This window comes from Zootoca vivipara, chromosome 1, assembly GCF_965207765.1.
Source record: "Zootoca vivipara chromosome 1, rZooViv2.hap1.1, whole genome shotgun sequence".
NCBI lineage: Eukaryota > Metazoa > Chordata > Lepidosauria > Squamata > Lacertidae > Zootoca > Zootoca vivipara.
Window position 1 is genome coordinate 21,877,875 of NC_142582.1, and position 14,761 is coordinate 21,892,635.

Genomic DNA, 14,761 nt, shown 5'->3' on the forward strand with positions numbered 1-14,761 from the left:
CAGTCCAAAATACAGGCGATTTTCAACACACAATGGAGTTAGGTTTCGGGGATAGTGCCTAAAGTCAAAATTGATCACATATCGTTCAATGGTGGGAGGGATTGCCGAAGTCCTTTTTCCTGGACACCTGTCCCTTTCCTATCCCCTTTCTTATTTATTTTTATTTTTTGGCAATCATGCAAAGCTGAAGTTACATGCAAGTTATATGCGTGTAAGTTCCAAGTTGTTGTTTAGTCGTTTAGTCGTGTCCAACTCTTCGTGACCCCATGGACCAGAGCACGCCAGGCACTCCTGTCTTCCACTGCCTCCCGCAGTTTGGTCAGACTCATGTTGGTGGCTTTGAGAACACTGTCCAACCATCTCGTCCTCTGTCATCCCCTTCTCCTTGTGCCCTCAATCTTTCCCAACATTAGGGTCTTTTCCAGGGAGTCTTCTCTTCTCATTAGGCGGACAAAGTATTGGAGCCTCAGCTTCACGATCTGTCCTTCCAGTGAGCACTCAGGGCTGATTTCCTTCAGGATGGATAGGTTTGATCTTCTTGCAGTCCATGGGACTCTCAAGAGTCTCCTCCAGCACCATAATTCAAAAGCATCAATTCTTAGGCAATCAGCCTTCTTTATGGTCCAGCTCTCACTACTGGGAAAACCATAGCTTTAACTATATGGACCTTTGTCGGCAAGGTGATGTCTCTGTTACCTGTAATTAAATATTACTGTATAATTGACAATGTGATACTTAATTCTGCCAAATCCTATGCATGTTGACCTAGGAGTATCTCCCACTGAACACAATGGAACTAACTGTCAGGAAGGTGTGCAAAGGATTGCAGCCTTGGAGCTCTTTTCAAATCCAATCTCAAGTTCGTCATGCCAAGTTTTTTTCTTCTTCTCTTTTTTGGGGGTAAACATTCTCTTATAGTTCTGTGAAAGGATTGTTTAAAATAGTTCCATCTATCACCATGGAGCTCGGTGAAATATTTTGAATTGAGATATAAAAGGAAACACAGAACACACAGAAGTTTGTTTTTTTCTTTTTTCTTTTTTAAAGACAAACTTATCATAAATAGTTTGTGGCCTAATGGATGATTGAATTGCTAAAATGTGGCAGAATCAAATACATCTGCTTTGAAGAAGGCAGGCGCTGTAGGAATTGCTCAGACTTCTGGAAAATGTGATAGCAAAATTACTGAAGGGAACATGAGACATTTGACAGCTATTTGGGCATTGGGGGGGGGAGAGCTAAAGGGGATTTCAGTAGCTGTGCCAATGTTGAGCCTCACTGTGGAGTTTATTGGTTTTAACAGTTGCATTTTCCAATTATTGATGTAGCTGCTGCCCCATGAAAGAGCCACAGAGACAACAAAGGAGCTACTGCTCAATGTAGCTTTGCACAGAAGCAGTGCCAAAAAGCCAAAGTAGATCAAACTGGGAAGGGAATGCCAACACCTCACATTTAGGCCTCGCCTGGACATGTACTCTCCAACATTTCTCCAATGAAAATAGGGACGTCCCATTCCATAATGATAATTTTACCGTGTATAACATGCCCTCGTGTATAAGACGCCCCCTATTTTTGGGGACTCCAAAGTAAGAAAATGGAGGGAGATTGCCCATAGTTGTTGAGTTTTTTGGGGGGGTAGAGTTGTTGAGAGCTTTTTTTAGGGGAGGGTTGCAGAAAATCGCTCCCCCGCCTGACCTATGATGCCACTCACATGTGTCACAAAGGCCACCTATTGTCTGTCCCAGGGCCGGCCCTAAGGCAAGGCTGGGTGGCGCAATGTGCCAGGGCGCCGGGCCGCCAGGAAGCGCTGCGCCCGCCAGCAGAGGTGTCTTTCCCTTTGGGCTTACTGGCACGTGGCGCCAGGCCTCTCAGGGGCGCGTGAAGCCGAGCGAGCACAGCGCCGCCTGGAACCCCCCGACTCCACCACCGGAGCTTTGGCTGGGCGAAGCGGCGGGAGAAGAGCCTGAAGCCGTGTCCGGGCAAAAGCACGGGGTGCACCGACACTCCACGAAGCTGCCTGAAGAGGAGCGCCCAGGTCCCGGCGGCATGGGGTGGCCAGTGAAGCCCTTGCCGAGCACCCTTCTTATTCTGCGCTGCCCTTCTTCTTCCGCGCCGCCCCTGTCCTGCCAGCCCGGCGAGGTTTCCCTTGGCGGCTCCGGGCGCGGAGCAGGCATGAAGTCCAACGGGACATGAAGCTCCTGGTCGACGTGAACATGGGCAGCAGCAGCGCAGCAGAGAGTCTAGATGCTTGAAGGAGAGAAAGCTAAGGGCTCCTGCACTCCCCCCCCCCCGGCAGGAGATTCGCTTTTCTCCTTGAGGCACTAGGAGAAGACGAACTCATGAATGGAACTGAAGCTCGTGCACCGTTTTATTTCTGAGCACAGGGGATTGCTAGAAATAGACGAATCATTTGCACACGCTGCCCAATCTGATTTAATATGGGGGGGGCACCAGATAGATTTTTGCACCACGGCCTTAAGATGGCCCTGGTCTGTCCCCTTGCTGGCAGAATCTGCCAATCACCCACCTAATTGCTGCAGCAACAGTCAATCAACACCAGCCCTTGCCGTGGCCACCAATAACATGCCCAATAGCCACTGACAATCTTCGGCTCACGGCAACAACCAATCCCACGTCCCCCCATGCACTATCCATGTATAAGATGACACCCAATTCTAAACATAGTTTTTAAATTAAAAAACCTCGTCTTATACGGTAAAGTGCGGTATTTATATCCCACACATCTTACTGGGTTGCCCCAGCCACTCTGGGCAGCTTCCAACAAATATAAAAACATAATAAAACATTAAACTTTTTTTTAAAAAAAATCCCCTACACAAGATTGCCTTCAGATGGCTCGGGGGGTCGGATAACTCCATATCCTCCAACCTTTCTCCAATGAAAATAGGGTGTCCTAAAGAAATTCTGGGATCAAATCAGAAACCAGGGCTGCTTCTTTAAATCAGGGATGTCCCTGGAAAATAGGGACACTTGGAGGGTCTGTACATATAAAGCAGTATCATACCACTTTAAACAGTCTTGGTGTCCCACCAAGAATCTTGGGAACTGTTGTTTGTTAAGAGTGCTGAGAGTCTGTAGAAGCCCCTTATTCCCCTCAAAGAGCTACAGTTCTCAGGGTGGTTTAACAATCAATCCCTCTTCCCAGGGAGCTCCCATTAATCGAAAACTTTTAGGACCCACTTCATTTCTGTGGGTTTTAATAGTTGCAACCCACCCTGGGGGCTTAGGGTGAATAATAGAATCATAGACTTGTAGAGTTGGAAGGCACTATGCCGATCATCCTAGCTCAACCCCCTGCAGTTCAGGATTCTTTTTGCCCAACATGGGGCTAGAACTCTCAACCCTGAGACTGTCCAGGCTTAAAATGATTGCTTTGCTGGTGCTGAAAATGGAATGCAGCCCCATTATGATACACCAGCACACCACATTTGGGCAGCAAAATGAGGGGGGCACAATGGACTGTACCACTTTAGACTGCAAGTGGGGATCACACTTCTGACGGCTTCCCTACATTAAAAAAAACACCTGTGAATGGAAAACTAGAACAGCAGTGAACTGGTTAAGCTAGTTCCCTTTCTCCTTTGATGTGCTAGTTTTCCACTTGCAAGATGGTTTAAATGAAGGGGCATTCAGGAACAGTACTTCTGGAAGTGGTGCAATCCCTTCCACATGCTTCGGCAATCTAAGACCACACCGCCATTTTTCACTTGCAGCCTCTGCAAAGCAACAGCAGCAGAGCTCATTGTGTCGGAAACCCAGCCACAACACTACTTAAGACTGAAGAAGAAGTGTGGTGTTTTCAGTGGCATAGCGAGCCGCCGCGACACCCGGGGCAGCAAATTGCCATGCACCCGGGGGGGGGGGGTGCGGCATCGCTACATAACGACACATGCATCACTATGTAATGACGTGTGCGTACAACGTAGAGACGCATGAGTACAACGTAGAGGGGGATCACACCAGCGGGCTATCTGCCTGGAGCTTGATAGAAAAATTCCTTCGATGCCTGGAGCCTGGACGCTCCGTTTAGGCTCTGTTTAGAAGTCGCGGTGGTGTGTGCGATCCCCACTACGTTGTACGCATGCGCAGCATCCCGCTGCACATGCGTGCTACGTAGAGGGGGATCGCCCCCGCAACTTCTAAACAGAGCCTAAACGGAGCATCCAGGCTCCAGGTAGATAGCCCACTGGCGCAGCACGCCGTGCCAAGCAGGCTTTTTACCGGGAGGCTGGAGGGGCTCGCCTTGGGAGTCGCTGGGTGGAGTGGCGACTGTCATCCCCCCAGAGTGGAACCCGGGGCAGCCCGCCCCCCTACACCCCCCTAGCTCCACCCCTGGGTGTTTTGCATTGCACCTAGGCTTCCTCCCTCCATGGGAAACTTGTTTTGCTAAACACATGCTCATTCACTCAACCACACCCCTAACACACTAAGAAACTACCCTCCCACATAAATCCAGATCTCCAGACACCTTTATGTCAAAGATTGAGCATGCATGAGATGGCAGACAAAACTTGACTTCTCCTTCAATCTCTTCAAGATTAGGAGGGTCAGAAATGATAACCTGAACACCCAGATCTGAGAGGAGGCTGAGCTAGGTACCGAAGGTTAATTCCCATGACCTACTTGCAGCTATAGCGCTGTTCATTTTAAGCCGGGTCCTTAGGACAGTGCTATAATTAAACATGATCTCTGCTTCACTTTGGGCAAAGCGGTAAGTCAGCAAAGGGTGAAAGAAATAATACTGTGTAATATCATTCTTTTAATTAAAAAGAAAGGCAATACAGCAAATCACATACCTCTTACATGGTGATTTTGCTTCATTAACTACAAAGGGGTCAAGGTATTTATATCTAGATAAATAATTCTGTCGGCAGGGTTGTTGTTTGTTTTTGTTTTGCAGCAAAAAATGAGCTATTAAATAATCATTTGATATGCAGACATATATACCAGCCAATGTGGATTGTGCACTTAAACACAAAAGCACACTAAGCAAAAAATTAGGCACAGTAAGCAAAACAAGAAAGCCACATGCCTTAATGGATGGAAAGCTGTCTCTGTGGATTCAGATTTTAGAATCCTATTTGGGGGGGGGGGATGATGAGAAGAGACAGACTCCACTACAACAATCTTTACAGGATGTTACTCTACAAACATTAATTTCACAAGTGAAATTAATTGCCAGAGTACAAGGAATGTTGAATACATTAAAAAAAAAAAACCTTCAATACCAGCAGGGTATTTTCTGGATTTATAATTAACTCTTACTTTACAGTGGGGGGGGGGGGTGATATACGGACAGAGTAAGATCATATTTAAAACAAAGCTAGCTCTGTGTTGCTCTGCACAGCGAGTGTGTAACATTTCTGGGAGGTTTTTTGGTTTGTCCATTTAGCGAGCTAGGATATACACATGAGGCATTTGTCCAATCTCTTGCTGGAAGCATCTAACAAGTGTGCCCCCCCTCTCCACTCCAATTGTTAAATTGCCCAGCATAATTTAACGAGATTGAAATCCACATAACAATAGCAGCGTGTTATTTTACTTATCAAAGTAATTTATTCTCTGCTCTCCATAGTACAATGACCCCCCAGCTTTTTGTCCAGCCTTCTTACCATACAAGGGCGTACCCACCATGCGGCAAGTTAGGGCAGCTGCCCTACTCTAGAAGCAGGGCTGGTGGGCAGAGGCGGAGCACAGCCCGGCGGAGCGCGAGTTCGCCATTCCCGCCGCACCGCGCCGCACCCTCCCTCCAGCTCCCCGGCGCGCCCTCAGGCAAGGCCAAGCGCGGCGGGGAACCAGGGAGCGCGGCGCGGTGGGCGGGAACGCCGAACTCGCGCTACGCTGGGCTGGGCTCCGCCTCCGCCCACCAGCCCTGCTGCTAGGGAGGGGCACAGCCCGGCGGAGCGCGAGTTCGCTGTTCCCGCCCACTTTGTGGCCCCTCCCCTTCCGTGCCTTGGCCCCTCCCCTTGCCCCCCCCTAGTTTTGATCCTGGGTACGCCCATGTTACCATAGTCAAGCTGTTGTACCTTTTAACAGGCAGTGTGGCATGTAGCTAGCTATCCATAATAATAATAATATTTATTATTATTATTTATTGTATTTATATACCGCCCTACACCTGAAGGTCTCAGAGAGGTTCACAGAACAAAATCAAAGTATAAAACAACAAAATATATAATCAAAATAAAAACAACAACCCAACCCAATAACCACCTCCCCCCCAAAAAAACACACATATTACTATTATTAATAATAATTATTATTTATACCCCGCCCATCTGGCTGGGTTTCCCCTGCCATTCTGGGCGGCTTCCAACAAATACCAAAATACATTAAAATATCACAGATTAAAAACTTCCCTAAACAGGGCTGCCTTTAGGTGTTTTCTAAATGTCAGGTAGTTATTTATCTCTTTGACCTCCGATGGAAGGGCGTTCCACAGGGCGGGCGCCACTACCGAGAAGGCCCTCTGCCTGGTTCCCCGTAGCTTTGCTTCTCGCAGTGAGGGAACCGCCAGAAGGCCCTCGGCGCTGGATCTCAGTGTCCGGGCTGAACAATGGGGGTGGAGACGCTCCTTCAGGTATATATTATTAATACTACTTCTGCAAAAGGAAGAGAAACTTTAAATCCAGCCAAACCAATTCCTACCATTGGGTAAAGAGAGCCAACTTCCTTAGGTGGCAGGTGTTGGGGGGTGGCAGCAACAGCTGCCCATTCCCCTGAGCCCCCCCCCCCTCCAGTTGCTGCATGTCCTGGGCTCCCTAATCTGACACGCTGCTTAATGTGTGACGAAGGAGGCTATCCCTTCACCACTGACTACTATCCCAGACCTGCCAAGTGTCCCTATTTTCCAGGGACTGTCCTGGATTTACAGAAGCCATCCCGGTTTCTTTCTTTTTAAATCCAAAACCCTGATTTGACCCCAGAATGTCCTGCTTTTCCTTCGGACATCCCTATTTTCATAGGATAAGTGTTGGAGGGTATGGAATTATGCGACACACACACCTGAGCCAAGGAGATAAGTAGCTATGCAACCTTGAGAAGACATCTGTATAGGGAAGGTTTTCCATGTTTAATGTCTTATTATGCTTTTATATATGTTGGAAGCCGCCCAGAGTGGCTGGGGCAACCACCAGTCAGACGGGTGGGGTATGAATAAAATATTATTATTAATCTAACCCTATTTACATCAGAGAAATGTTGGCAGGTGTGCTATCCAGTCCAGTCAGCTTCTGTGAGTGTAATATGAAGGGGGGGGGGGAGACCTCAGGCAACAAAATGCCTATAGTTGGCTTCGGGACGAATCCTGTCAATGTAACATTTACTGAAAAAACAAATGCAAGGCAGTGGATTCCTGGCAAAGGCTCAATGCCACATGTAGGCCAGTCGACTTTTCTAAGTTGGCTGCTTAGCTATCACCAAACAGCAGGCAGCTAAAAGGTTTTGAATTTACCTTATACCACTCTCTTATTACCACTCTCTCTCTCTCTCCAACGCCTCAGAAGCTGCAAGCCAGTACTGAGCGCAGCCCGGGTCACCACACACTGCCCCTGGAGATGCCATGGAGGGCTTTGAAGATAAGGAATGGCCAAAATGTGTGGAGAAGCCACAATTATGTATGAACTAACCTGCCAACTACGTGCAGCTAAACCCTCTGGTCAATAGAACCGAAAGCCTCTTACCACACACTTGGAATCTTAGCATTTTCTGAGATTCTGGAAGAGAAAGAACATGCCCCTCCTCAATATAAATAAGTTACCGGTGTAATTCCCTTCGCTCTCAGTTTCGATCCAGTTCACTTCATGCATATATTAATCCAACTTTATCACCAATGTTTTGTTTTGTTTTTTATACAGGAGCGGGCTACTCTTTTAATTTTATTAATTTATGAGTCAGCTGCCAAATGAGCCTCGCTGCAATTTGCAAACATGCTGCAACAACTACTATATATATATATATAAAGGTAAAGGTAAAGGGACCCCTGACCATTAGGTCGTCGTGACCAACTCTGGGGTTGCGCGCTCATCTCGCATTATTGGCCGAGGGAGCCGGCGTATAGCTTCCAGGTCATGTGGCCAGCATGACAAAGCCGCTTCTGGCAAACCAGAGCAGCACATGGAAACGCCGTTTACCTTCCCGCTGTAGTGGTTCCTGTTTATCTACTTGCATTTTGACGTGCTTTCGAACTGCTAGGTTGGCAGGAGCTGCGACCAAGCAACGGGAGCTCACCCCGTCACAGGGATTCGAACCGCCGACATTCTGATCAGCAAGCCCTAGGCTCAGTGGTTTAACCCACAGCGCCACCTGGGTCCCCCCCTCTCTCTATATCAGGCATCCCCAAACTTCGGCCCTCCAGATGTTTTGGGCTACAATTCCCATCATCCCTAACCACTGGTCCTGTTAGCTAGGGATCATGGGAGTTGTAGGCCAAAACATCTGGAGGGCCGCAGTTTGGGGATGCCTGCTCTATATATATAGGTGCAAAATAACTCAAGACAGGTATATATGCAAAATAACTCAAGACAGGTTCAAAGAGAGCCCCAAATAACGTGTTACTGCCATGTTATTGCCCTTCTACAAGTTGCTTTGCTCTACTCTGTTTTTTTTTCGTGGGGGTTTTTATTCAGTGCAGTTTTCTCTTCGTTTATATGTCTTGAACCCTTGGCCTACCTGGCAGCAAGTCTTATCAAGACAGGCAGTTGAGCAGGCAGAGCATCCCAGCTCTGCTTCCCTGTTGGACTTTGCAGGCTGATTGCAGCACCTGGGCCTGATGAGGCAGATAACCCTCACCTGCTCCAAAGGAGGAATCACCCTCCTCCTCCCAGAGCTAGCGAGCCCCACCTGGCTGCTAGGGAGCTGGGCTGTGGGCCTTTGCCTGCCTCAGCCTCCTGGAGCACCCTGCCTGCTTCTCCCTACGCCTCAGAGCCCACCGTGTTTGTGAAGACAGGGACCCCTCTGGCTCTACTGATGGGGCCTGCTGCTCTGGTTCCTGTGCACTGACTCCCATCCCATCACCCTTCATCTTCTCGTGAGTACTTCCTATACCAACCTCTCCTTCCTCATCCCCAGCTTGTCCCAGTGTGTCCCAGTTAGGCCTGCCACCTTTGTTCTAGCAAAATACAGGACAGGGTGGGATGGAGCAGTTGGGGGGGGGCATCCCCACCCCTAATATTGTGCTTAAGTGACTTCAAAACAATCCATTTCAATCTACAGTGGTACCTCGGTTTATGAACACCATTGGTTCCGGAAGTCTGTTCATAAACTGAAGCGTTCATAAACTGAAAGTAATGGAAAGTGAATTAATCCGTTCCAGATGGGTCCGTGGCGTTCGTAAACCGAAAATTTGTAAACCAAGGTGTTCATAAACTGAGGTTCCACTGTATTGCAGCCTAACAGTGGCCCCCTCTGTAATTTGTCACACATGCACACATAAATACGAATTTGTGAATTTGTCTATGCTTGGCTACCCAGAGCTTAAATGCATGAACTTTCACATACCCTTTCAAACACATGCATTCGAAGAGGATCCCTAATTTAGCACGGGGGAGGGGGGACCTGCATTGCAGGAGGTTGGACTATATGGCTCTCGGTGTCCCTTCCAACTCTACAATTATATGATTCTATGAAACCCAGGACAAAACTGTGCCAATACAGGACATGGCGTTTTGTGTTGAAATACCGGACAATCCTGTATTATACAGGACAATTGGTAACCCTAGCATCCCGGCTACAGCCTTCACCAAGATCCTCTTCCGCCTCCCCGTAGTCCTACCAGTTCATGACATAATGTGTAATTTTTTAAAATCGCAAAAGCTGAGATTCACACTGAAACTCCAGGCAGGCACCAAGCATTGGCACAATTGCTTACCTGCTGAGTAAGGGGGTCCATAGCTGAGAGACTGCTGGCTCTATTGCTCCTCCTATTGCACCCTCTTTATTTCCCGAACCCTTTTTGGCCCCGAAGGGATGAAACCTTGAGCCACAGAGTCACAAGGATAATGGCAACAAACAGCTGCTGTCCCTTGCTTCCTCACCAGCTCTCTCCCTAACAGTGGCACCAGCAGCAAGGATGAAGGCCAGCCCACTGGAAGAGGGGAGTCCGCCATGAGCACAGCTTGTCTAAGCTGCCCCACTGAAGTCCAAATTTTGTACTGAAATTCAGGTTACAATCAATGCCACAATGGGCAGCAATCTTAGAATCATAGAAGAATCATAGAGTTGGAAGAGACCACAAGGGCCATCCAGCTTAGAAAAAAAACCCCTGCCAAGCAGAAAACCCACATCTTCTATGTGGGTTTTTTAATGCATAGCAATGTATTCAGTTCCAAAATATGGCTCCCTGGCCCAGAAATCCTATGCCCGAGGCAAACATTTGTAATACTAATATCCTACGTTAAAAGCCAGCACGATTGTTTTTCAGTTTTTGGTGTGTGTGTTTTTGTAAATCTGCAGTTAGGTTTTGAAAACTCTCCCTAGACTATTCTGTTTTGATCAAGCTAACAAGGATCATTAAGCACACATTAAATCTTACCACTTTGTGCTTTTTCTTAACAATTTGCATCAATAGACAGTAGAAATTCTATTGAAGCCTACCGTAGTGTGATACCTTCATTATTCTGAACAGGCTAGTTATAATCATTCAGATGTTTGTTTGTTTGTTTGTTTGTTTGTTTTAAAGGTGCATGAGTTGTTCAGCCAAGATTGTAATAATAATGATGATAATAATAATAATAATAATAATAATAATAATAATAATAATAAATAATATATTTATACCCCGCCCATTTGGCTGGGTTTCCCCAGCCACTCTGGGCGGCTTCCAACAGAAAAATGAAATAATATAATCTATTAAACATTAAAAGCCTCCCTAAACAGGGCTGCCTTCAGGTGTCTTCTAAAAATCTGCTACCTGTTTTTCTCTTTGACATCTGATGGGAGGGCGTTCCACAGGGCGGGCGCCACCACCAAGAAGGCCCTCTGCCTGGTTCCCTGCAACTTGGCTTCTCGCAACGAGGGAACCACCAGAAGGCCCTCGGTACTGAACCTCAGTGTCCGGGCAGAACGATGGGGGTGGAGACGCTCCTATTGCAGGTTTTGAAGCCTCCTGCTCTTGTAACCAAATAAAATGCACGGGGTTTCAGTATCATAGAATATACTGGCGGCTGTTCATTTTATTTTTTAAAAAAAGCCATATCATTCGCAACCCAGGGACAAACGTGTCTAGCAGCACAAGATGCCCTGCTGGATCAAGGCAATGGTCCATCCAGGGCAGCATCCAGGGCATCATCCTGTTCTCACATTGACCAACCAGAGGTCCATCGGAAGGCGACATGCATATGCCAGCATTCTGCACACTTGTAATTCCTACCAACTTGTAATTCACACACACACACACTTCCTGCAATGGTGAAGGATGAACATAGCCATTATGGTGCTGTCTCCAGGAGACCGAGGCACTTTAGGCCACCTCAATCTTTTCTTTTTTGAGTTCTTGAGGCCAAATGTGGAACTGGGCACGGAGTGACGTCAGGACGTTGCATCGGGCCCCCTCAATGCTCTTTGGAAGATGGCTCCTCAGGCTAGTAGCCATTGATGCCGTCCATGAACTTGCCCTCTTTTAAAGGCATCCAACTCAGTGGCCATCGCCACACCTTGTGGGAGCAAATTTCATAGTTTATCTAAGTGCTGTGCGAAAGTACTTTCGTTTGTCTGTTCGGAATCTTCTAAAATTCAGCTTCATGAGAGTTCTTGCAGTATGAGGCGGAAATACTTCTCCCATCCACTTTCTTCACACCACAGATAATTTTATACGTCTCTAGAATGTACAAAATAACTTGCCTTTCCTCCAAATGAAAGAAATGTTGTCACCTTTCCTCACAGGGGAGTTGTTCCAACCCTTTAAATTGTTTGGGTTGCTAAAAGGTTGAAGAACACCCTTCACTGGAGTATTTGATTTCAATCCAATTAATCCAAGGTATTTGACCCCAACTCCTCCTTCTGTGCTATGTCAAGTGTATGACTTCTGAAAATCTGAGTAGGGTTAATTCCCATTCCCCGCTTTTATTTTGCCAGTAAATAATTGATTCCTATGATATCTTTTCAGATTTGACACTTCTCCCCACACAAGTGGAATCGTATATTTTTCAAGCAAACAATTTGCATTCCTTTCCTTAAAAATGGACTCCACACATTTTTCAAAAACTTGCGATGCCTTATTGTACCATGTTGTATGGTTCCTCTCCATATTGAGTGTTTACACCCTTGAAATATTTGCTTCCTTATCTCTCCACTCCAGGCTATATATTAGCTTCTGAGTCAGACCAGAACTATTTTGTTTCCTTGCTAAAAATTCAAGCCACTCGAGCTTGCTAATTATTCTAGCTACTCTTATTTCGGAATCCATCCATTTTGGACTTTCTTTTGGGTGATTGCACGCCTAGAGGGCAAATAATAAAGTTAGCCAATGACACAGAATGGAGATTTGGTGGGTGAGGGACTCTATTACATTATAATGCTTCAAGATGGAGGATTTTTAAAGGATTGGGTAAACACATCCAAGCTTTCCAGCAGTGGCAAGCTACATATATTAAAAACGGTTCTGGTCCTCATGCTTATAGCATATTCCAAGCCAGAGACTCAAATGCTAAGCCACATTTTTAGCTGGTACTTCTAGAACAGAGGTAGAATCATAGAACTGTAGCGTTGGAAGGGACCACAAGGGCCATCTATTCCAACCCCCTGCAATACAGGAATCTTTCACCCAGGGTGGGGCTCGAACCCATGACCCTGAGATTAAGAGTGTCAGGCTCTTTTTTCTGCCCTGTGGCCACATTCCCTCATTACAGTATACCCAGTGGTTGGGCAGGCCCAGAAGTAATTCTTACATTTGTATGTAAGTGTGATTATTAACTTTGTACATAGGCTACGCTATGCAAACGTCTGTGGTTTCAACACACTCAGACCTCTCCATCCACATAAACAAGAGGCAGCATTGCAGTTCTAGAACACATGCAAGGCAGTCAGAAGCACTTCAGGGCACAGTACAGGGACGGCCAGGGATGTGGCTTGGTGAGGAGCTGTGACCTAGGGCCAGATACAGAGAGTTGGAGGGCCACATATGCTCCCCCCCACCACACTTGAGGTTCCACGCCCCTGGTGTAGGAATATCTCCTCACTGCCCTGTAGAAATAAATGATGTTGCACAGTTGAGACTGCAGTGTCTTTAGGATATATGGTTTATTTACTCATATATACACCTGAGACTATGACCGTTGTGTGTGTGTGTGTCCGTCCCGTTTCTCCAAAAAAAAAAAGACATACCCATAAAATAAGCCATAGCAGGATTTCTAAGCATTTGCGCGATATAAGCCATACCCCGAAAATAAGACATAGTGATAGGCGCAGTTCTGGAGGGTGCCAAGGAAGAGGCTAGGCTGGACATGTAATTAAAAAAATAAGACATTCCCTGAAAATAAGCCACCGTGTTTGTTTTTTGTTTTTATAGGGAAAATAAATATAAGACGGTGTCTTATTTTCAAAGAAACACGTGTGTGTGTGTGTGTGTGTGTGTGTGTGTGTGTGTGTCGCAGTACTGACCCCCCCCCCCAAAAGGGTCTTGCTTCTCCCATAGCTGCAACCTTGGATTCAAGCAGAAACCAAGCATCCTGCTTTGCCTCTCTGGCTTTCCAGCCTGCAGCTTATATTTCTAGGGCACATTACACTAAACTTTAAACTCTGGCTTCTGTCCCTCTCACTATCTGTGAGTTGAGAGGGGGTGCTGGTGGTTTTATCTCTGGACCAGATAGCCCTTCAAATAGAGGATGCTTTCAAAAGGGGACTGTCCTCTGTAACATAGGATGCTGGACCACCCTATTCTGCATATGAAGAACGTGCTGTGCTGTACTTTCCAGTCAGAATTCTCAACAAGTGTTTTCCATAGTGTTTTCCCCTAACATAAACAATTTTGTTTAAACAAGCTTTGGAGAACTCAAACTTAATACATTACCTAGGGTCATCTTAGTTTTATCTCCTGCTTCTGCAGAACCCTCCACTGCAATCTTTCCCTTTAACTGCCTAAACTTTTGTTCTTTATTTATGACAGTGATTATCTGTTGCTGGGCACATGTATTCAACCTAGCGGCATGGAACTGCACTAAAAGCTGGTAGTCTTTAAATTAATAAAATTGTGCTCTAGTGGATTGCAAAGAAAGAAAGAAAGAAGGAAGGAAGGAAGGAAGGAAGGAAGGAAGGAAGGAAGGAAGGAAGGAAGGAAGGAAGGAAGGAAGGAAGGAAGGAAGGAAGGAAGTGCTGTAGAAATCTCTCTCGCTCTGCCCAGCTAAAGATACTAGCCTTCGCCAATTGTAAATACTTAAACAGATCCCAATATGATAAACCAAAGGAAAGGGGGAAAGAAAGAGGAAAAATAATAAGGATTCCATTCTATCCTCTTTCAGCATGGGGGCCCATAAATTATTCTGCACACTATTCTAGACACCCATCCCAAAACCCTTGTGAAATTTCTCTTCCTTTTGCTGCCTTATTGTACTCTCTCTCTCTCTTTGTGGACAGGAGTTTCCTCTTTTTCCTTTTGCTCTACTGCGGATGTGGCCCAGGTTCAGTCCCCAACATCTCCAGATGTAAGAGTAAGACAGACCCCTGCCCAAAACTCTGGACAACTGCTGCCACTAGTCCATGTAGCTTCTGCTGAGCTATATGGAACAATGGTTTGATAAGGCAGCTT